The sequence below is a fragment of the Ambystoma mexicanum genome, chromosome 3p (genome assembly GCF_040938575.1).
Source record: "Ambystoma mexicanum isolate Mex_15411 chromosome 3p, UKY_AmexF1_1, whole genome shotgun sequence".
Lineage (NCBI taxonomy): Eukaryota > Metazoa > Chordata > Amphibia > Caudata > Ambystomatidae > Ambystoma > Ambystoma mexicanum.
Genome location: NC_090925.1, coordinates 1203769231 through 1203794020, shown reverse-complemented (window position 1 = coordinate 1203794020; position 24790 = coordinate 1203769231). Strand labels below are relative to the sequence as shown.

At 44.1% G+C, this 24790-nt stretch overlaps 1 protein-coding gene across 4 annotated transcripts in view; it reads right to left on the bottom strand.

The window, feature by feature from the left end:
• Positions 1 to 24790, bottom strand: part of KLHL3 (kelch like family member 3) — a 1295653-nt gene that overhangs the window by 861757 nt on the left and 409106 nt on the right. The gene's annotated exons all lie outside the window — the stretch shown is intronic.

Sequence of the window (24790 nt, the reverse complement as noted above, 5' to 3'; positions counted from 1 at the left end):
GAAAGTCCTGTTGCCACGCTCTCCTGGCCGAATCCACAGCAATTAGTATCATGTGGGACCTAAACCTCTGCAACCTCCTTAGAACCCGAGGAATGACGGGGACCAGAGGAAAACACATACAGAAGTGGGAATGACCAATCCATGACAAATTCGTCCCCTAAGGCTCCTCTCGGAGGAAATTCCCTTGAGAAAAAATCTCTCGCAATTTTGGTTGGCACAGGTCACGAACAGATCCAATTGAGGGGTACCCCAAGGGGCGAAGCTCTCCAGAAGGACTCTGAGCCAACTCCCACTCGTGGGAGAGCACGCTCTGCCTACTCAGAGCGTCTGCTGCCGCATTCTCCTCTCCGGCAAGATGAACTGCCGAGAGTGAGATTCCCTGCTGTATCGCCCAGAATCAGAGCTGCATCGCCTCTCTGCACAGTGGGAGTGACCCTACCCCCTTTCTTGTTGAAGTAATGCATGGCCACTGTGTTGTTCATCATGATCAGGACACTCTTCCCTCGCACAGAAGGCAGAAAAGCCTTCCGGGCTAGCCTGACGGCCCTCAGCTCCAAAAGATTTATGTGGACTCTGGACTCCGTCACTACCGTCATCCCCTGCCACGGATGCCAAAACGGTTCCCCCTTTATCAGATTCCCATCGCTGAAATTGAAAGTGCAAGTTGCCAGCAGCGAACCTAAGGTATTTTCGATGCATCTGCACATGAAAATAAGCATCCTGTAGGTCTAGAGACACCAACCAACCAATCCTGAAGTCGAAGGGCCTGAAGGACCTGAGAAAGAGTGACCATCTTGAACTTGTCCTTCCTTAGGAACTTGTTCAAGAAACGCAAGTCCAAGATGCGTCTCAGACCTCTGTCTTTCTTGGGAATCAAAAAATATGGGGAATACCAGCCCTTGTTCCTCTCTGCCACAGGCACCAGTTCTATAGCGCCTTTCTCCAGCAGGGTCAATATTTCCTGCACAAAGAACGGATCTGGAATCTTCAAAGAGAGCTTCCTGGGCGGATTGTCGTGTGGTCGATGTAGAAAGGGAAGCCAGTAGACGTGAGCTATTGTTTCCAGAACCCCCGCATCTGAAGTAATGGCTCGCCACTCTTCGAGATGCTGAGACAGTCTGCCCCCAACTGGCGAACAATGGGACCTGGCCTCAGCTGTTTCGGAGCAGCTAGGGCAGCACCTGAAGGCAAAGAAGCAGCTGCCTGAGCAGCTTTGGCACCTCCCCCCCCCCCGTCCAGCACAGGTACTTTTAGGCTGTCCCGTCTGACTGGTTGCTGCTCTAGCTCTACCAAAGGAGGACTAGTAACAAAAGGAACCCACCCTCCACTGCTGTCCCCTAGAACGAAAAGGCGGAGGTTGACGCACAGCTGCACCCAAAGATTTAGCAGCTGCTTTGGAGGTCTGCAACCTCTCAAGGCTCTCGTCAGCCTTGCTGGCAAACAAATGAGAACCGCCAACGGGCATGTTGAGAAGACGGGCCTGCACATCTGGAGCAAAACCAGACTTCCGAAACCAAGCAAACCTGCGTATCATGGTGCTCGCAGCCATGGACCGGCTAACACTATCAGCCGTGTGCAACCCCCAACTGAAGGGATTCACACATGGCATCCTTGACATCCTGCACGATAGCAAGAAACCCATCCCTTTCTACCCCTTCGGGAATATGCTCAGCCGCAAGAGAGACAATTCCACAGAGTGTGCAAATTGTTTTTGCCAAGGCACAGGTAGAGTTGGCCGATTCAAGTGCCATACTCCCATCTGAAAATACCTTGCGTGCCCAACCATCGAAGCGCTTGTCGTCCCTATCAGGAGGGATGGTAGGGTACACAGCCTTCCTCGAGGTGGCCGTGGCCGCCTGAACCACCAAACTCTCAGTAGTGGATTGAGTGGTAAGGTAGCTGGGGTCGCTACTGGATGGGTGATATTTCTTAGTCAAGGTGCCTCATTACACGGTAGGAGGTAACCATGCTGTTATTAGCGGCATGGCTACTCCCTTACCGCATACCGGGTCCGGGTAGGTGGTATCGGGACTTGCCGGGTCATTCTGACCCTGGAGGACCCGGTAAATCCCCATTCCAAATACCATTCCCATTTCAGCCCCCATAGGGCTCAATGGGAATGGGGAAGGAGCCAATAACGGTACTGCAATTTGCGGTACCGTTATGTCCCTCAGCGGGTCCCGTCCTTAACGCCTGGTCAGACCAGGCGTTAAGGACGGGACCCGCTGAGGGACCTCATAGTAGGGCGCTAAGGGATTACCGGCCCCGGTGACCTTACCGGTACCGGTAATCCCTCAGCGCCTACCGTGTAATGAGACCCAAGGACTTGTTGACCACCAGAAGAGCCTCCAGAGTCTGCCAAGTAGCAGCCACCCTTTTTCTGTAACGCCATATGAAAAGGCAACGCTGGGTCAGTGGACGGACACTGATCTACAATATCAGTCAGGTCATCCTGATCAAATGCAACTGGAGGGCTGGACCACCCTAGGTACTCTGTAACCCTCGACATCAACCTCCTATAGGAGGATTCAGCATGAGCCCCAGGCTCTGGCCTCCAAAACGCCATCTCACGCAGATCCTCCAACTGAATGTCCTCAGAAAAGACCATGTCAGGAGACCCAGGTGTTACCCCAGGATTATCAAAGGGCTCCAACTCCACCTCAGACCTCTCCTCATCCTCATAAATGTCCTGCAGAGAAAGAATTGACTCCTTCCTAGGGACAGGAGTGGTCCTGGATGCAAGAACAGTCTGAACTAGAGCCTTTCTTGCACGATCCACAGTCAAAGGAGCTTCCAATGGCAAATTCCGGCCATTGTGCCCCGAGGGCATCGAGGGCGCTGGCGGTCTCTGCGCTGAGAATGGGCTGAAGGCTCCGAGAGCCCCGACAGCCTCACTCGATGGACACAGCGCCGACGCCGTCCTCGAGCCCTTTCTTGATTTCTGCAGTTTCGTTGGGGACGAAGACCGTGATCTAGATCTGGCACGTCTCTGGTGATCCACCTGATCCTTGTCCGAACGGGACTTCGATGGTACCCGATGTTTATCGCGCTGAGTGCCCGGGACCGAAGGCGCACAAGCATCAGACCGAGACCATTCCCTGCCGGCTTCCATTGAAGGCACGGGCGGAACTCTGCCCTTGAATTGAAAAATAGCCAGCAGTTGCTCCCTGAATGCCTCCAATTCCTCCGGAGTAGAGGATTTTGTGGGACAAGCCACCTTCCTCGCGGATGCCCTCATCCGAGGATGGGGAATGGTGACATTGCTTCCGCGAGTGCCTCGACGAGGAGGACGAGTGGCAGGAACCACTCCGGGACCTAGATCCCCGGGATTCCTTCCGACAGGGAGAGTCACCCCTCGAGTCATCGCTGGAAAGACCTGTAGACTTTTGGGTTTTACGAGGTTTGGAAACCCGACCTACCTGCAACTTCCCCTTACGCTTCTGCAAGGCTTTGGCAGTCAAAGACGGCACTTCGAACAGTCGTCGGTATCATGGCTTTCGCCCAGACATCACAAACAGATACGGTATGGGTCTGTGATGCATATTTTGGACTTACAGTCCCGGCATGTCTTAAAACCAGACCGCAGAGTCAGTGGGGTAGAAGACAAAGACATTTTCTCGAAGAAGATAACATGAGGCACGCCGAGTTGTCGAAGCAAACACGTTTGCGGAAAAAACTGAACTGGCACAACGGGCGTCGTGCGTGCTACTTATAACCTCTGATGATGTCACCCTCGACGGAGGCCTTCGAAGGACATCGACCCGACACCATCAACGCAGGATGCCCTCTGCCGAAAGATTTCCGAAGCAGCACAGCCGTGGACATAACATATCAAAGATGTGGAATACGTTGGAGGACACAATCCATTCAAAGTGACATTTACAGACCCTCTATATATTGCCTACATTTTTAGATTCAAGCGTGGTGATGGATTCACAGACCCCTTCAGCATAACCTTTTGCCTCTTGTTTATCGTGTTTAGCAGCCCCATAGTTTTGCACTATGTCTTTGGGCACTTTATTTTTCAGTACTAGAAAGGATCTGAAAGTTTGAGGGTTCAAGCACACAGACTCTATAAAAGGTGACCCAATTTAACTTCCAATTCATACATTTTAAGGTGTTTGTTAAGAGTTGAACGTGTCCCTCAAAAAGGTACTCCTCTGGAGCCACTGATCATTGGTAACCCAGCTATTCCGAGGGGATTCTTGTTACAGATGCTTTTATTTGGCATGCGAGAAATCTGATAAATGGTAAAGAGGCGGTGCGGTGCCCCTTTGACATCTTCCCTGTAGACCTCATCCAGAGATTTAAAGCATTCGCGGGAATGCTTTATATTCAGCTGGAGGTTGATCCAGAACGTGTTCCCAGCCCCCGGTTAAACATTTTAAAAAAAAAAACATTTAAAAAATAAGCAAGCGTGGGACTGAGAGAGCCATCACTTTATTGTTTCCAATAAACATAGGGGCACAGGTCAATACTACAATTTCCAACCGGTCCACTGAAATAATATAGACAGCCTGTTGTGGGGAGCTATGAACGTTTAGGTTTCTATTTAAAATTAATTCATTTAGTTTTGGGTCTCTTGCAGACCCCTTTGTATGTAAAATGTTACACAAGTTCAATTAATTGATAAGCCTACACACATTTAAATACATCTGTTACTGACACCCATTTTGTTGTCTGCTCATATTGAGTGGTCCAATCCCACTTCAATTTTCTTTACTTCTGGTTAAGATAACTGGGGTTGCTACCATCCCCAGTTCATGGTAGGTCGCGGCACATTAATAATGGGAAAGGTTTGAGCATATCTAGGTGACTGTTTGGCCCTCCCCTCGTCACCTCACAAGTAGTGACATTAAGCCACTGATCCCCTGAGGGGGCTTCAGTACATATAATGAAAAATGTACAAGTATCGAAATCAACGCCAGTCGGATTGTTTATTTATGATTTTGGGATTCACTCCTGGTATTGGTCAGCCGAATCTGTAATTGCTAGGTTTATTTTGAAAATGTTAATAGCACTGGGATTACATGTAATGACCCTAACGAAGAATGAGCTGCCATTTATGTCAACTTTTTTTGTAAATTGAAAAATCAGGATTAAAATATGTAGGCTTAATGTCATTATTCCATGAATTTCTAATTGGAAAAGATGTGTCAAAGTGCAAAGTTAAGATGTTTATGAAGAATCTAAATTGGCACCTATTAGCAATTGCAATTACAAGGAAATCGAGCATTATTTTAATTGATCGTAGTAGATTTGTTATCCTTTTTATGCCAATTTCCCAATAGGCCGTAATTGAGGGGTTACCTTTGATTTCATTAGAATTCATTGCCTACTAAGGATTTCATTGGTATGAGAAAAGGGGGCAATGTTGAAAGGATGTTCTGCCAGCTGTGTCAAGAAGCCAAGAGGAGACATTGAAACACTTATTCATGAAATTGCCTGGTGCTAGAGGTCTAACAAAACCACATATTTGGAAAATTCAGACTATTTAGTAGTCCTAACAAAGGAAAACAAATGGAAATAAATCATGATGATTGGGAAAGATATATTGTTGTTTTTTAGTATCAAATTATTGGAATATAATTTCAAGGACATTATATGTGAAGGTGTAGAACATTGCATCTATTAAACATTGCATCTATTATTGAATGTTTTTATAAGGAAAAGTGTCACAATGTTTTTATATGACACTGTCGTGGAAAAATGACCACAGACTATTCTGGTGGATTGGTGAACTATTTATAAGTAGAAAGCGAACGTCAAGACAAAACAAACCAATAACAGGTCGAGACATTGGCACAAGTGAGAACCCCACCTCCCTCTGTGCGCCCTTCTCTTATACCCAAAGGAACACAAGCATTTCCATGGAAGCAGTGGACCAGACAAGGAAAAGACTCGTACTGAAACAATGTTGCAAGCAGGGAACAAAGTCCCATTATGCAAGTCTTTCATACCAGCGATGTTCTTACATGTTAGACAACGTTATCAGGAAGGATGACCTAACACAATACATTTAGTGAAGTTCAATATACTCTTCATAGATTCACACATGCTCTGAGGCAGGCAAGATCGCTTGTAGTATGAGGACTTCTGTCTGCTAAAGCCGCTTTTCCTAAGAAGGCGGGAGCCTAAAACACCCTCACCTGTGCCAAAAGGGAAACACATCAGAAGGGAGAGATGCGAAGGCAAGCATTCCAACATACTAGGCAAAGAGCCTTTATTGCAAAGACATGCTCAGTAAAGCCTAGAGATTTACCTCACATGGGCGAGAAATAGTGTTTAAACATGGCAGTTTACAGTGCCTACTCAATATCAAAATGCAACAGTATACTAGGGGAGTACATCAAATTTTCAATTCCAAACTTTCCCAAACAATAATGAGAAATAAACAAAAAGGAGTAACACAAGCATTTTTAAAATGCAAGAACGTGTTCCTGTAAGCACAGTACTACTTCATTCCATGAGCAATGGGCATGTGGTTTCCAAGACTTGGCAAGGTACTGGGAAGATAGCAAACATGTGTAACTGGATCCACCATGGCCATCATAACAACCACTGCTCTAATAACAGTTCCAGCCTCCTACCCCTGCAACACAGGGCCAGCGCATGCCAAACAAGTGACAGACCTTGGGTGTTAGACCACTTGAAGGGTGTTCCGTCAATTGACCACAAACTGGAAGCACTGACTGGCTGACACAGCTCAAACAAGATGCTCAGTGAGGACAGAATCTTGCAACAGTGTGACCTGGAAGAAGACATTAAGAGACACTTTTGCCTGCACAGTTATCATCCTCAGAAACACCAGAATTAGCTGGGAGGACTGCGAAATGTCTGAGATGGCACAAGAATTACCCCAAGCCTTAAGAGACGATTCAGGGGTTTGTATTGATGGGCACTATGGTCGTCCATCTCTCTGTAGTCTTTTTTAGCAGCTGCTCCCTAGACCATGCATCCCTGACCTCAGATTAGTATATAGCTAATGTTAAGCCCTTACTCTCTCATCTCTGGATTGCACTGAGGTGATGGCCTAAAGGCAGGATGCCCTTCTAACTAGAATCCCTCAGGGAATTCCTAACCATCCCTATTCTATCCAGTGGTTAGTGTTCTACAGGGGGTAGGGGTTGTGCCTTGGAGACACCCTGCTTGATTCGATCTTTCATCTACCAATCTTTACTCTCCCTCTCTGCACCTTTCACTATTCTCATTACTCCAGCTCCTCCCACTTCTAGATTCTTCCCTCTTCTCCGCAATCCCCTCCTTTGTCTCTCGCTCCTTTTAAAACATATACTTCACACACACACACACACACACACACACACACACACAGACTTTTACATGGTGTAGTAATGGCGGCTCGGGAAGCAAACTGTCCAATGCTCCCGTAAGGTAAGTATATTACATAGCATTGGCTGTATTCTATGGTTTACTCCCTAGTGGTCTAAGGAGCGTTTCGCTGACTGGGTGTATTCGACATTGATTTGGTACAGTATAAAAGCAGATTAAGGTAACGTAACTTAGAGATGTCTAACAATTTATCACATTACAGGTCATTCATTGCACTGCATCCCATCCAAGTGATTTCTCGAAAATGTGCTTGGGCCAAGCAGATGGCTCGTCCATAGCAAAGGCGTTGTAAGAGCATGAGTGCATGTTGCCCCTCCCCCCCCCCCAGCCCCCTCTCCAGCACCCCCTCATGGCTCTAGGGACAATGTTCAGTCCCGTGGCTCTCTAAAGCCTCTTTTGTTTGATGCAGATTCGTGAGTCAGGGCATTTTAAAATATAAATACATGTAGTTATCTTATCTCCTTTTCTTTGGAACTCGCTTCAATGCCTCAAAGCACTGGGAAGCAAACAAGGCAGTATGTTAGTGTTGTACAATTACAAAACACAACAAATAAGAAAAGAAATAAACACCATTTATTTCAAACGATGAGTCATAGTCCTCACTTGCCAAAAGGCAGCCAAGTGTTTCTTCCAATAGCCAGGTGATAGCACATCTTAATGAAAGAAAGAGCAATTCGCTTTAGGGTGGAAGGGAAGGTTTGAAGGAAGGCGTCCGATGTCTGGGCCTCGTCTTACAAACAACATTTCTCAGCCCCAGCCCAGCCATCATTCATCCCTAGAGCAGACTTAAAACCTAGAAGCAGGAGAAGGTTGGGGGTGGCGTGCGTGCACCCATGCTAATATCTTATTTAGGACGTTGGTACTGTTGGGCTGGGCTCCATTATAATTTGTTATTGTAAGCTATGCTATGTTTTTGTAATGCTGCTGCGCTATACTCTGCCTTGTATTTGAAATGTTATGCTCTTGTATGCCACACCATGTAATGTTTCTAAGCTACAAGAACATGCTGTGTAATTTTTTTCTTTTAGGATCTATGTGTTCGCAAATATGAATATATTTTAACTTGCTTCTATACTTTTGAATTACACTTTCCTCCTGCTTTTAGATGGGAGCACCCCCTCTCACTCCTATATTCGACACACAACACCCACAAATACACTCGCACCCACACACATTCTCCCCCCACCTCCTATTTGGACTGCCACTTCCTCCCTCATTACATCTAAACCTAACCCTGCTCATCTCTTGGGTTTTTCCCATCTTTAATTCGCCATTCCGGATTCCAATCTTGCAACAGAATTTGAATGTGTTGCTTTTTTTTCTTTAAAGGGAGTTTCGCTTCCCCCACCTTCTTGTTTGTGACATGACAGGTCATGTTTATGTTTGGCGATGTTATGTGATGTTTCATTATACTCTTTTGCATTAATATCTAATGTGCAAGTGCTTTGAAGCAGCCATAAAATGCAGACTCCAAAATACTCAAATAAATGACATAAAGGCGCGGCACTCAGTTTATGAGCAAGGTGACAGCACACCCAATGTAGACCGGGAAATGTAATCTGGGAAGCAGGCGACACCCCTGTTTTTACCTAACTTTGGCACGCTGCCCCCTATTTCAAGGACAAGGTAACTACAGCCCAGTACAAGTAGGATATACAGGGCTGGATTATGCAGATTAATTCCCAGAAAACCCTAGCCTCATTTTAAGTGGATTTATGGCTCGCATACCACTATAATCATCACCAGGACGCTCCTAGCCGGCCTGGAGAACTTCCAGGAAACCCAGCCCAGGGCGTTTGCTCCCAGAGGAGTCAGGGTTCAAAATCCACCCTCATTTAAAAGTGCCCATATTTCTTTCCAGCTTTTCTGTTTTATAACCTGGCCGTTTGCGGCCCAGGATAGTAAGTAACAGGGCTCCGCCCTCCACGTTTTCTAGGGCATAGTTTGAACATGCCCACGCCACAATGACGCTGCACCATTGTGGACGGTCTAAAAGCTTCTGAGCCAAAGACAATACTCGGTGCCCTTAAAAATGTTGCACAAAAGAAATGGCCACATTTCGATGAGGCTACTACTGTGGTTGTTTGGTACAGTCTAAAAGCTGTGCAACAACGTGGAAGACAAAAAGTAAATTGTTAATTTTCTCAGGGATTAGCAAACATCTTTATTGAAAGAATGTCCATGTGTACAAACTGTGCAGATCACATTTATCATGCCCGAGAGTCTGTTTGGAGCATATTTACTTCTGTTTCACGCCCAGTCTTTCCACTTCAGCTGGTTGGCAGGCTGGGGGATGGGAGGGGACTCAGTGCTGATGTTTCGGCACACTGGTGTTCACGTTGTTGCCTGGCAACCCGAAATAATCCCTCCCTGCCCCTTACTCCCATGACAGGCCTTATGGTGGTCTAAATTGCTATGCAAGCAGCAAAGCGGGTCATAGCCTTTTGCGGACACTCGTAGCACAGTAACATAAGGGAGTACCAGATGGTCAGGTCAGGTGAATCTTCGCACATGTCGAACGACTTATGTGAACCTGCCCACTCAGAGTATACAGGTGTTTTCTCCACAGTGTGCTGTGCAGACACAAGTGGAGAAATAATTGTCCTATGGTGTCCTGGCCCTTAATCCACGACCATCAAATTCATGTGCACTAGTGGACCGACCCTACGTGGAGTACACTACTTAAAATGTGCTCGTACATATGCACAATAAACGTATACTTGAACAAATTGTGTCGATACTACACATTTTTCTTTTATGTGCCACCCAGGTGGTTTAACGGATGACTGGATACATTCGGCTGCACTTGCTTGCATGTGCATATCTTCACTGCCAAATGCAAAGCTACACAAAAATATATATGAGGATGGGCTATGCAGGAATCGCTAGCAAACACTACCAGGAGTAAGCAATGGATGACAGCAAGCTCCTTTCTGTGCTTTTCAAACTGGCTGAATAAACATAGCCCCCTTCTGCAGGACTTGCATAATTGATCAATACAAAACGCATACAAAAAAAATACAAAAATAAAAATCACAGCTGAAGTGCTGCACAACCATAACTCAATCAATTCACTGCTCTGGACATCAAGTATAACATCACAAACGAAATCCACTAAAGCACAGACTAAATCTCAAACATTAATACATCAGACTGTAGTCTACAGACGTGAAACAAAAGTCAGGGTGTTTTGCCAAACTGCCATGAAAAAGATCCCAATATTACAAATGTCATGATGGCCAGAGGGCTTATTTCCCCCCCCACCCAACCATTTTGGCTGCAGTGTACTTGGTAAAGGCAGACTACCCACCATGCTAGACTTCAATCCAATTCTTAAAGAATGGATGCTGATTTTGCCAAGTATTTTCTGCAGATGGCCTGCCAGTGCCAACATATCGATAGAGTGAAGCTCACTTTTGCAAGCAGCCTTACTTACCCATGAAACCCAATGCGTGGCTGCAGAAGCTCAGTGTTCATGCAATTGAAAAGCAACACTGGATTTAACTTACATTTTTTTCACGTATGCTTGCAAGGCTCGGAGAGGGGATCCCCATTTCAGCCGGGTGTGACTCATCGCCTCTCCTGGTATTGACCCAAAAGTTCGTATCCAGAAGACCATACACATGGCTTGACCGCATTAGGCATATATATAAATAAAATCACGAATCTGAAAAAACTGAGGTAGGTGTGCGGAGATTGCGGGCGCGTACCCCGCATTCCTACTTCGGTATTTTCGATTTCAGGGGTTGAGGAGGTATCCCCTGTATACATGAAAGTGAACGTGGTGGACATTTAAAACAACAAAAAAAACACAGCAATATGGAATTGCAAAATGCGGCACAGTGGGTCTCGGCATTTTGCAATTCCATCTTTTCGCCCTATGTTATTTTAACGTACACCCCCCCCTCTCCTACTATGGGCCAACATAGCTTGGCTCCGAGTGGGTGAGATGTTATCCACTCCAGTCCTTTATTTTGTCCTCACGCATTCTTTCTGCACAGAACCAACTTTGACTCAAACACTGCTCTCAACGGGACTGGCTTTACTAGATACCCTTTTGACTTTGATGAGGATGGAAATGAAAAGGATTTTCTTGCTAGAAACCTCCCCCCATTCACAACCACTCGAGTACATCTCACAGCCATCATGCATCCATTACATGACTTAAATATGCAACACTATCGCATTGTACTAAATAAACTGCGCCCATAAGTGTTTGTTTGCAAATATGGGGAGCTTCCTTATTTTGTATCCAAAATTCCTTTGATCAAAATACCTTTAGCTAAACGTGCAACCGGAGTTCACTATCTCACACCCCTGCCGTTCTATTTCCCTTGTACACTGTGACTTACATATGTCCGTTTTGTTTGCTGTCCTTCTCCTGCTTCTCCTTCCTGCTCGCCGTTTTCTCTTTTTCCTTTTCAACCCACAGTCTGGCTGCTGCCCCGAGCGAGGCACAATTTACTTCTCTAGGGACAAGGCTCAGTGCTTTAGGACAGCTAAGCTGGTGATCTGCGCATTATGAAATACTCCCAACTTAACATAACATATGCCTTTCAAAATTTACTTTTCTAATCTTTATCAACTGTGCAAGAAGCCCATTTCAAAAGGAACTGCTTTGTCACTGGGATTCTAGTCCAGAAGCTTGCTGTTCTTTTTTTTTGTAACATCTTTTTTTTCCAAACAAGTCCTTATGAGACAGAAAAAAGAAAACAATTCAATGTAAATGTATACAGAAATGTCTACAATTCCTATCATATGCATATATTAAATCACATGTGTTTCAAAAAATATTTACAATTAGGCTTTTTTGGAGCATTGATGCATAATACAAAGCAACAGAACCCTACAATGAAACTATTCACCCCACATTTAAACAAATAGACAAACACACAACCACACAACAAACACCGACATACCCACAATGTTTATGGATACTAAAAAGTAATATGATTAATAACTGATTACACAAACTAACACATTGCTCTTTCGAAGTCCCATTCCCATACAAATCTAGAAACAATTTCCATAAGCTCCAATAAACATCCTCTTTACCGTGTCTCTTAAACATGACTAGTTCAAACTCAGATATCACTACATCATTAACCCAGTCCTCCACTCTTGGTTTCTTCCTGGTCTTCCAAACCTTCAAAATTATGTCTTACTGCTATCAGTAGGGTTTTATCAATCCAGGACACATATAGACAGGCTTTTAAACAGCACCCATTACTTGCTAGCAACAAGACGTGTAATGGTCTTCTTAGAAACGTAATTGATAAGGCCATATCCAATCTATCTAATACCTCACACCTAAAGGGCAAACTCTGGGGCAATGCCACAACATATGGATCAATGATCCTCTTTCCTTTCCACAACCCCAAGACGGCTCCTCATTTAATAACCGTAAGGCACGCATACGCATAGGTGTCCAATACAATCGCCCCCAAAACATTCTGATGAATAAGACGTAATTTAAGATCCCACCACACATACTTCCAAACTCCAGCCTTAATAACACATCCTAGGTCTATCTCCCATTTCTCCTTTAAATTATTCGATGACTCGAACACTGAATCAATCTCTGGCATAAGATATGTTGATACGTTACGTGGCTACAGTCGAAATATTGTCGAACCAGCTGGCTCCTTCGCTATGGTATAGATAACATGCTAAATACCTGATTCAGAAGATTCTCTAACCCCTTAAACCTATTTCTCTCTCTCCCGCTTAAGTGAAATAGCCTTTGAAGTTCCTCAAAAGACAAGTGGCCATCTCGCAATAAATCACCTAATGACAAGATCCCTTTTGAATTCCAACTTCTCCCATACAGGGTCTTATTTTCAATTTGCAATGCTAGATTATGCCAAATCGAGGATTTATGACTCAATACATTCCCATTAAAATTATGTATCCACCATGACATTAAATCTTTGGCCACCTTAACAACCGGTATTTTAGCAGATCCTTTAGGAAACCTTTCCATACAAAATATATTTTCTGATCAAAACTGTAATAAGGTTTCCCTTTCTATTGTCAACCAGAATGGCTCTCGTTCTGTCTCTACCATCTTATACAAGGATGCTTTCCTCAGAATGAATCCCTTGTAATAATTTTCCAATTTTGGATATCCAAATCCGCCCTCTTTAGTATCCCTTTGCAAAATGAATTTTGGAATCTTAGCAGCCTTTTTCTCACCCCAGAGGAAATCCTGTAAAACCCGATCAATTTCCCTAATCAAGAGAAATTAAGGGGGAGTGATTGCATAATATACAAGATCTTAGGCAGAAGCGACATTTTAATTTTATTAATTTTCACCCAAACTCCTAAATTCAGTCTTGACCATTTTCTAATGTCTCTTCGTAAAGTTTCTAATAACCTAGTTACATTAAAATGAATCAACTTTATAATATCTCTGATCAAGTAAATTCCCAAATATTTTACTGACATCTCAGACCATCTACAATTCCAGTCTGCAAAGTCTCCTCTTCTAACCGCCATCGATAGTGGGAACACCTCTGTTTTGTCCCAGTTAATCTTATAGCCCCGAAAACTTTCCAACTTTTTCTAATACTTCCTTAAGGACACACTACCCCTCTCAGGATCTGAGAGCACTACCACCATATCAGCAGCATAAGAGAGCACCTTAACTTCCTTAGTCACAGAATTCAGGCCATGAATCCTTAGCTCATTCTGTATCAATGTTACTAAAGGCTCCAAGGCAATGTTAAACAAGAATGGTGATAAAGGACATCCTTGTCTTGTTCCCCTAGTAAGCTCAAACACTTCCGGTAACTCACCATGGACCCAAACACGCGCTTTAGCAGAATTCTGAAGACTACGCACCATCCCTCTAAATCTACTTCCAAATCCCATTTTCATCATTGTAAAGTCCAGAAAACTCCAATTTACTCTGTCAAATGCCTTCTCAGCATCCATGAAGACCAAGGCAGCATTGATAGGGTCATTACTATGGAGGCCTATTATATCCAAAGACCTTATATTATCACATCCAGATCTTCCCTTCAGGAACCCCACTTGAGATTCATGAATTATTTTCCCAATACAACCACCCAATCTATTTGCCATTATTTTGGTGAATAATTTGACATCTACATTTAACAGAGAAATTGGTCTATAGTTCTTACACTTTTTACTATCCCTCCCTTCTATCAATGTAATCATGGCATCAGTCATTGTCCGGCACAAGTCGTCCCCTTGCAAAAAAGAGTTAAACAATCTACATAATATTGGGGCCAAGAATGTATCAAATTTCCTATAAAACTCAACAGGTAGCCTGTCTAAACCTGGAGATTTTCCCACATGAAGTTGCCGCATCGCCAACAGTACCTCATCAATCTCAATATTTGCCTCAAGCATCATATTGTCATCAACTGAAAGTTTTTCAATAGGGATGTGCTCAAACATATTTTCCAGATCCTCAACGGATGTGGACTCTTTCCGTATATAAAGTTTTGTAATAATCTCTAAAAGTTGCATATTTTTCCATACCGAATGATCATTCTCATCTTCAATTCCCTCCCTGAACAAAGGACTTCCCATTCATCTCCCTCAATCTATTTGCCAATAACCGTCTACTTCTATCTCCAGCCTCCCAATATTTTTGCAGCGTATAAAAAAAGACCCTGTTCTGCAATCAAGTTGTTTGCATTTGCCAATTTTTCTCGAACCCGATTCATCTAAGCCCTATCCCTAGTCCTCCCTTTTTGGGCATACTTTGGCTGTAGTTTTGACAACTCAGTAACTAATGTCTTCAGTTCATTGATGGATTTTTTCCAAAGGCGGGAGGTTCAATCAATCATAGGACCTCTAATTGTTGCTTTAAAACTGTCCCATATGATCCCTTGATCTGCTGAACCCTCATTTATTTCCAAAAATTGGTCATATGTGACATAAAATTTATAGTCACCTCCTTTTCCTTTAATATCCCCATCTTTAACCTCCACTTTCTGAAGGATGGCTCCACCGCATCCATCTGTAGACAGAGATCCACTGGCGCATGATCTGAAATCTCCCTTTCCCTAATGTTAACTTCAAAAGTCTTGTCCAACAATGTATTAGTAATCAATATATAATCCAACCTAGTAAAAGAATTATGCACCGGTGAGAAAAAAAGTAAACTCCTTATCGGCAGGATGCAATTCCCTGCATACATCAACCAATTCAAAATTTTCAAGAACTGAATTAAACTCCCTACATATATTCATATTGGTATACCTACATGAGCTGATTCGATCTAGTTTGGAACCACGAACACAGTTAAAAATCACCCACCCCCTGCCCCCCAAGCTAATTGTCTTGCCATTGATTTCATTCAAAAGCTTTGAAATATCATCGAAGATGCTCTTTCCATGAGTGCATGGCCCGTAAATGCAACCTTAGGTGCTCATCTTTACTTTATAAATGATGTCTGCAAAAATCATACGACCTTCCCCGTCCATCACCACTTTTTCGACTTTATATTGTAATTCTTTCCGGAACAAAATACGTACTCCCCTAGAATTGCTAGAGTAACAATTAGATACATTTTTATTATATCTAGAGTTAATCAACCATTGCCTAGTTTCATCCACCGAATGAGTTTCTTGTAAAAAGACTGTATCAGCCTTTGTCCTCCATGATTTTTCCATAACCGTTCTCCTTTTCTGAGGACACTTCAATCCCTTAACGTTCCACGCCATAACGGTCAAGCCAGTCACATCCATCATAGCCTATCTCGAGCAAACACTAAAGTAGAATATCATTACACCCCACATTTGTAAACATCATAATACCCAACTCAGGTATCCTGAATTACTAGTGCCCCATGGACATCTTGAGCATGGGACTCCAAGAATATAATTATATGCAAGTTGTCAGTATATATATACACAGCATGACGACAAACACACAAACCACACATCCACAAGACACATTTAAACACAAAGCAAATATTAATAAGTTGTAACCGCGGAGAGCACCTCCAGGAAACAATAAATACCAAATCCCTCTATATAGTTCATATTCCAACCTGACCTCTTCAAGGTGGTTTCTGCCATATTTACAACATTTCTATTGATATCCCAATCCCTCCAATGTTTTAATTCAAAGTATAAGAGCAATTACACAAATGATATCTAACCGTTATATAAAGATCAATCCAATTAAGATTAGCCTAACATCAACTAATATTCCAAAAGACGAATAAAATCTAACAACCTATCTTATACAACACTAGCTCACAAATACCCATTGAACCCGAACAATTTCTTTAACCTATGTATTTTGTGTTGACACAAATCTCAATTATCCCACACATGAATTAACCCAAAACCTATCAAACCCCTTTCATGTGCAACCCATATCAAACATATATAAATATATATCATAAGTATTCAGTTCAGTAGACAGCAACTCTTTCCCACAATTATCATCAACATTAGGATCCAGACTAACTTCTATGCATGTTATGCACATAGTTGCACATTGGGAATAACCTGTCCATTTATGTGCCTTTATTTATTTATGATTGCACACTATTATTCTCCTGCCAGTCATACTGTCACCACGTCATGAGTAAGTACATAGCTACCACACATCCCATCAGTAGCCCCCAACTAGTCTCCATATAGTAAGTTATATCCTTGTTCCACTAAATGTTTATATAAGGCATTCTTGAATTTAAAAAAAACATGCCTAATTCTAATTTGATACCGTATTCTCCTAGTAAGTGCCCACATCTCCTTGATCACGTTACTTTTTTTGAGAACTGCCCTAATACACTATATTATTACTGATTCTTTGGATACATTTAACAGTAACAAATAATCCAAACTTGTGGGGTTAGTGTTGCGCAGTTCATGTATTCAAAGCACCCAGCAAGGCATCAGACATCAAAAAAGAATAGCAAGTAAGCACAATAATATAAACCATTCAAATGCAATGAGGGAATTCCTAAAGTAATTACCGTGCACTAATAATCAGCATTTGTTCTAGATACGCAGCCATTCCATTTTTTGCACTTTTACTTTCCATATTGCTGCGTGTCGAACAAGAAGTGTATGATCCCATTTTTAGTACATGGAGTCATTTATCTGTTTGTCATGAATAGTCATACTTGTTTGCATAACCCAATTGAAGATTCATGCTACATTATTATGCCATCTCTCTTGCATGTCTGTGTGCCTTAGATCCACGTCATGCATAACCCCTGTTCCACAACCTCTCAAGTCCTGCTCTCAACGTGCAATGTAATGTCTAGTTAAATATGGATTCATGCATGCCACAAACCAGAATCAACAATAATGATTCGGTTTTGCAATAACCCAGCAATCGCGCACAGCCCTATTGGTGCCATCTAATACAGAAGCCATTTCCCAATAGAACGGCTATCAGTGACAAGCTTCCAGCTGTCAAGGAAGATGATTAGGAACAGGGGCGTCCTAAGGAAACACTAATGTCCAACAGATTACCTCACCAGTCATATTCAGGTCCGGATCTAATGTTCCAGCACTCCATTCAGGATCGTTGACAGAGCACATAAATCACCCCCTTCCTTCTCCCACCCGCACCAAATTACAGTTTCAATAAGTACAGTTTCTCTTCACCGACAGTCACCGATGAATGCACATTGCCGCACTATGCAAACAAGTGTTTTGAATACTCACCGAATCTATAATCCTCATAGTCCTGGCAAGCTGCGTGTTATTTACCGGTACTCGCTGGGTCCTACGCCGACAACATTCTCCCACCGCACATGTTGCCGAACCTATTCCATCTTTTTCTCTGCCCACCTTTCTGCCATGGTAGCAGTCAACCGGCCCACCACACCATTCTTGGTCCCATTTTGATCACTGGAGTGCCAGCTCTCAATACTTTCTCTTTGTTATAGGGTGTTGTTATCAAAACTTACATTGCCCCCTTCATGACAGCATTGATCCTTGGATTATCCTTCAAAGTTCAAATTGGTCTGCTATCTGCTATCGTCATGCCAAAACATCTGATTCACAGAACGTTTTCCAATGGGGGTTTGTCGTTATAAAACGCTACTGTGAATTAGGCCCCAAATATCCTTTTTATTTTTTCTTTTTTTAATGTTTGCGCCAGCTGCAGTAGCACTGTTCGAAAAACGAATTAATTGTAAGCCTTTGTTTGATTGTAAATGAGCATCAAGAACTACATTTTCAAAGCAGTTGTCTACAACTGCTTTTACAATCAATTTCTGATTAAACAGACCTTGACTAGGCCGGAAGGAGTTTACACATTCAAGTACATTCGCTACCCTAGCGTTTAACACTTTCTGTTCTTTGAAACATTTGTTAAAGTTCTTTGCAGATTTGTCCCTATTCCCCAGTCAAAGAATGCCTGTATGAGCATTCGGGGTGGTTCTACTATATGGCATACATTTCCTGTGCTGTTTTCCCTTGATACAAAAGCAGATGGTCCTTTTTTCTTGGCCCTTTGTTTTGAGGTAGCACTGAAATCTGAATAGTAACAGAAAATTGACAATTAGGGACAGATAGTCAAAAATCGTTTTGGCGCAAGGGAGATGTGCTAGCATCCCATCACTTGCACCAAACAAAGGAGCAGCCCAATTCAGATTGGCATATAAATGAGTACATCTGAGCATGAGTTTGTTGGTCGTGTTCCCCACATACCACTTGGAACATGGGCAGCTCAGGACATACACAAAGTCTGTGCTACAATTTATATGGCCATGTATGGAAAAATGTGTACCCGTCATTGGGTGTTTAGAAATAGACCGTGTTATGGCATATTCACATACTTTGCATTTAGTACATTGAGTAAAACCCACAGCACTTTTGTTTAGCCGGGATACCAATTGACTAGGAGCAAGGAAACTGGAAACCAGTTTGTCTTTCAGCGAAGGCGCTTTACGAAAACTAAGACCGGGACGGGTAGGCAATACGCTACCCAGATCCCAGTCAGTATGCAAGACATGCCAGTGCTTTCCAACAATATCACAGATTTTCTTGGAGACTGGACCAAATGTCAATATAAGTCGAATTTGTAAATCTTTATCAGTGGAGGTGGGCCTAGATTTCACTTAAATGGAAAGCCTATCCAATGAGCTGGCTTTCAAATAGGCACGCACCACATGTTTCTTGGAACAGCCCTTGTCTCTGAAGCATTGTGCAGCATGGCCAAACTGCCTAGCAAAATCTTCCTTCTTGGAACAATTGCATCTGAATTGAACAAACTCGCCACAGAGTATGCTATTAATGCATGACCTGGGATGACTGCTGGTAGCCAAAAGGGGAAGGTTGGAACTGGCCGGTTTTCCAAATACTGTGGGTATGAAGACCATCAAAACCCTTAGGTATCTTCAAACTCGAGTGTTTCACCAAGATGCGCCTGTTAACAGCCAGTCTTGGTGAAATGCGTTTCCAGCAACCACATGGTTTTTGGGAGTCTGTCATACATTAGGTTCGGGAGCAACTATAAATATATGCATGGGGGATGGACAAGGAATCTTTGTGCTATTGTCCAGCCCCTTATGAAATACTCAGGTCACCTTTTGAGAATAGGGTGACCTCATTTCAGCAATGAGCGGAAAAGAAACTAGCGCATTCTCTGTGCTCCTTTCATTCACGCTAATTTCTTTAGGATCTAGCCCATATGGTTCGCCGGCATTCTCTATACACACCGATTGGGGGAGGGTTTGTATAGAAGTACTAGCACTTGAATAGCTTGATTTCTTGATAGCTTGTTTGAAGTAAAATAATGGATGTTGAGGGCATGAAAATGAAATTATTCCATTTTTAGAACATGTGAAGAATCCAGCAGATCCCTCACTAAAACCCTGCCTAATGTCTCCTCCCAGGCGGCCAGGGGAAGGCAGATGCTTCCGGATCCCAACCCTGGGGGTGGTGTACTGCAGGAGGATCACCTGGCTGGAGACAAGGCCCCCAAGTGGTGAGGAGATTCTGTGGGATGAGACAGTATTTTTCCTCTGAAAGGGAGATCCTTCTACCACTATGCCAAAAGAGTGTATGGCTTATTGTCATTTTAATGTCTCTCAACCTCATACTAAATCGAAGGTTGTGAACCCTAAGGTTGTAACATCAAAATACACTATACCAAAAGAAAGACCCTTTCTGGTATCTGAAACTAAATGCCCTCCTCAATCCCAAGGGTGCACTATAAAGGATTGTGGAAAATGTTAAACCCATATAGATCCTCTGTTAAAAGTATTAAGGGAATTAAATCTACCCTTATAAAGAATCAAGATGTGGAAAAAAAACCTGTCCCAGAATCCTAGACGAACTGAGAGGAAGAGGGCTGAAGAGGCATGTGGATGTAGTAGTAGCCAGGCAATTAAGCCTAGTAGCCATTGCAGGTGTCAGGCAATTGAAGCTAATGGTTTACACCTGAAGCCTATTGTCAAAACTGGGAGGCATAAAAGGCTCCAGCAGGAAAGGAGAAGGAGCTGGAGCTGATGGCTGGCAGTAGTAATAGAGGAGAAGCACAAGGCTGGCAAGTCACGAGGAAGTGGGAGGACAGAAGGGATGCCGGAACGTGGAGACAGCAGATTTCACCTGCAATTTCTGAGAGGGTCCTGTGTTTCCAAAACCTGTATTGCAGAGGCTGGGCAGAGGAAGACCTGCTGGAAGTGAAGTTTCCCCTCCATGTGAGAAGAGTTGCTGTGATGGCAGAGCTGTGACCGTGCAGGAGCCCAAGGCCAGAAGCAGAAGGCAAGCCGAGGGTTTCGGGAGTGAAAGAGACTCCCAGCTGAAGTGGCCGGACCGGAGAAACCCGTGCTGGAGAAGGATGTGGGTCCTAAGTGAGCCAGAAGTAGTAGCAGAGGTCGAGGAAGTCCCTGAAGCCGGTGTGTGAAGCACCAAATTCATATTCACTCAATAAGCTTTGCTGGTAACTGGAACCAGCTCCAAAGTGACTCACGTAAAGTTTAAAGCGAGTAGAAGTTGTTCGATATCTTTAAACTCTGTTAACCATGAAAATGTAGCACTCGCCCTTATTCTGAAAGCTGTAAGGTTCGTGTGAGAAGCGAAAGCCGTTGTTGAACCTTCTTGGAATAAAGGGGTGGCCACTTGTCCTTAGTTGTGAGGAAGGAATGCTTGTAAAATCCATTCTGAATATCTAACGTTGACTTGGTACAAGAGTTACAAGTGATACAGAGTGAAAGCTGCATCAAAGGAAGGTCATGTGTGTCCGATTGTGTTTCCCGAAGGAAGTCAGAAGTTGCCTCCTTTTACGATAAACGGGAATACAATGCCGTTCAACACTAAGTTTAAAAATCGACCTTAAAGAATGTTCGCGTGAACCCAATTATGTTTTCACTTTGAAGACTGAACCTTGTATTGAATCCAGAATTGACATTCTATTCAAAGAAGTAAAGAGTACACTATTGAAGAGAAAAACAAGCATTACCCAAGCCACAAGGCACACCGTTTCCATAGTGAAACCAGTCTTGTTTAAAGCTATCCACCTACACTGAAGTTGTCAACAGTCAAGTGGCCTCAGATACAAGTGTAACATTGTTACCTGGAGCTAAATGAGTGGCACTACGGCTTCTGGGTAATTACTTGTGCAGAAAAAGTGTGAGTCAAGCTGGGGAAGGAGAGCCGAGTGCTTGTAAATAACATGCAGAAGGGTATACAGTGTTTATATCGAACCCGTTATAGTGAATGCTCATATCTCGAGTATTTTATAACAAAAACCTTTGTATCGAATGCATTTTGGGGTGGAGTAAAGGGTTAAAAAAAATTCAGGAAACTTTTGGGGGTTTTTAGGGGTGGTAAACGAAGTTTTGGAGGGGACCCTCTAAAAAATAAAATGCATTTACCATAAAGGTTTTCGTTATAAAATACTCGAGATATGTGAATTCACTAAAACGGATTTCGATATAAGGACATGTAACCATGCAGAAGTAGACTAACTTGTAATGCTAAAGACTGCTGAAGTTGAAAGGTCGTAAATCTGGTGGGCAGAAGCAGGTTATTCTTGGGGCAGTTAGACTGAAGAGACAAAGAGGCTACCCCCTTTTGGAAAGTCATAAGACCAGAGTGCCTAAAGCAGTGGTAGAAGTACCTGAACTGTGGTGTGTAAGGAACTTGAGGGTATACTCAATTGGCCTACCTTCGGAGTGACCTCCACTAGCCCATCTCAGTAAATACTGCCCCGTACAGCTCCTACCAATCCCACTGCTGCCTTCCAGAATCACTGCCTCCATCTTCTGATCTCCTGAAAGCTGAACCTGTTCCACCCAACCTTTTGCGTCCCCCACAGCTTGTAACAGCCTCCTGGACTTCTTGCCTGTGAGTTTCCCGGACTACTACTTCAGTTGCAGCTACCTCGGACAGCTCCTATCTACCCCACTGCTGCCTTCCAGTGGAACCTGATCCTCCCAACCTTCTGCGTCCTTTACGGCTTCTTGCAACAACCCTCTGGCTTCTTAGCATTGAGTTTCTGAGTCCTCTACAGCTTCTTGCAGCAGCCCTCTGACTAATTGCCACTGAGGTTCCTGGTCTCCTGCTTTGCGCCACAGCTCTATGGTCTTACTTTCCCTCAATACCACCGACTGCTGCCCCGACCCTACCCTACCTCCTAGTCTGCCCCCTCTCCCTTCTCCATTCCCCTGCCCTCTCAGGGTGACCTCCCATTCTCAAACCCCCGTCTCACTTATACTGCTCCTTGCTATGCGCTGTCCCTCCTCTCAGTCCTGCCTCTCTCCCCCTGCCTCCCCCCTCTCCCTAGCCCTCCCTCTCAAAACTCTGTTTTTTTATCATGGCCATATCCTCTCTTAACCCCTCCCTCTTCCCAGCCTCCACACATCCCACTCCGGCATCGCAACCTTATCTACCCTCAAACCTCCCATACTTCTAACACCTTTGAACTCACCCTCTGGAACGCCAGATCAATCTGCAACAAACCACTGCTGTTCTTGACCTTTTCTTACGCCTTAACCTTCAATTTCTCTGCATCACTGGAACTTGGATCCCTCCCCACAACACCTCTGTTCCAGCATCCCTCACCTCTTCTTCCTCTTCATTCGCACATGTCCCTCATCCCTCAGGCCGTGGCGGCGGCCTTGGCCTTCTTTTTCGTCCTCACTTTACTTCCTCTCCATCTCCCACTCCACTACCCACTCTTCCTACCTTTGAATTCATGTATAAAATCTTTAACTCTTCCCACGCTATATCATTCCTCATCATCTATCGCCCTCCTCCTCCTCCTCCTCCTCCTCCTCCTCTTCCTCCTCCTCCCCCTCCCCCTCCCCCAACGTGACCTACGTAACTTCAACCCTTCTCTCTTCTTAACTTCCTGCTCCTCTTCCCTCGCCCCCTTTCTCACTTCTCTTCTCTCTCATCACTGAAGCCTCTTCCACCTTAACACTTCCTACATCACCTCCACTCTTGATCTTCTTCACCCTCTTTCCCCCTTCCGCCCTTCTCACTGACCTGCTCAACCCTGGCTCTCTCCTCACCTTTCCTCTATGTGCCGCCTTCTTAGGCGCTTTGAACGATCCTGGCTGAAGCACCATACCTCCTCCACTCAAGATGCATACTTCTACTATCACTCCCTCTACGACTCATGTCTCAACTCTGCTAAGAGTCTTAGCTTCTCTGACCTTCTCCACTCTCAATCTTCCCATCCTCGCCGTAGCTTTCAAACTTTAACTCGACTTCCCTCTCCTCCTACCCTTGATTACTCCATCGCCTCTCCCCTCTCTGCCTCTGATCTTGCCACCTTCTTCTCTAACAAAGTCCTTAATCACTGCCAAACTATCCTCTCTTCCCCTTCTTATTCTCCTCCTCGACCTCCCCCTCCTCCCTTTTCCATGTCCTCATTCTCCCCTATCTCTCAACCTGAAGTTGCACTCCTCTCTTTTTTTTATTTTTAAACTTTATTTATTCGTCTTGACAACACATATGAAAGAACAACACCAGGTCAGAAATGAACATAGCATGATAATGTGCAAATTATACAAGGAGAATTACAGTACAGTGCGAGATCTCATGTAACTCAAGAGGGGCAGACGGCAAGGGAAGTAGCACGCCTAGGGCCAACAAGGGACAAATCACAGGGGGGATCCCCGAGGGGATTGGGAAAGAGGAGAAAACTCTGGATTTGAATTGGAGGTCAAGGCAGACATGTATTCGCGAAACCGCCACCAAATGTCCCTTGGTCTCGAGTGGGGATGTTGAAGTGCCCCCCAGGCCTCCTCGGTATCGTGTGCCCAGGTGACTGCCCTTAGCCACTGCCCATAAGTGGGAGCGTTAGGCCGAAGCCAGCCTAATAGTATGCAGCGAACTGCCAGCACCATGCAGAGCCCTGCCAATTTCCTAGAGTCATGCTTCAATCTGGGGAAACCGTGGAAGAGGCAGCGCATAGGAGAAGGGTCTATGGTATAATCTAGTATGTCTGATATTGTGGAGCATATGTCGCGCCAGAATTGTGT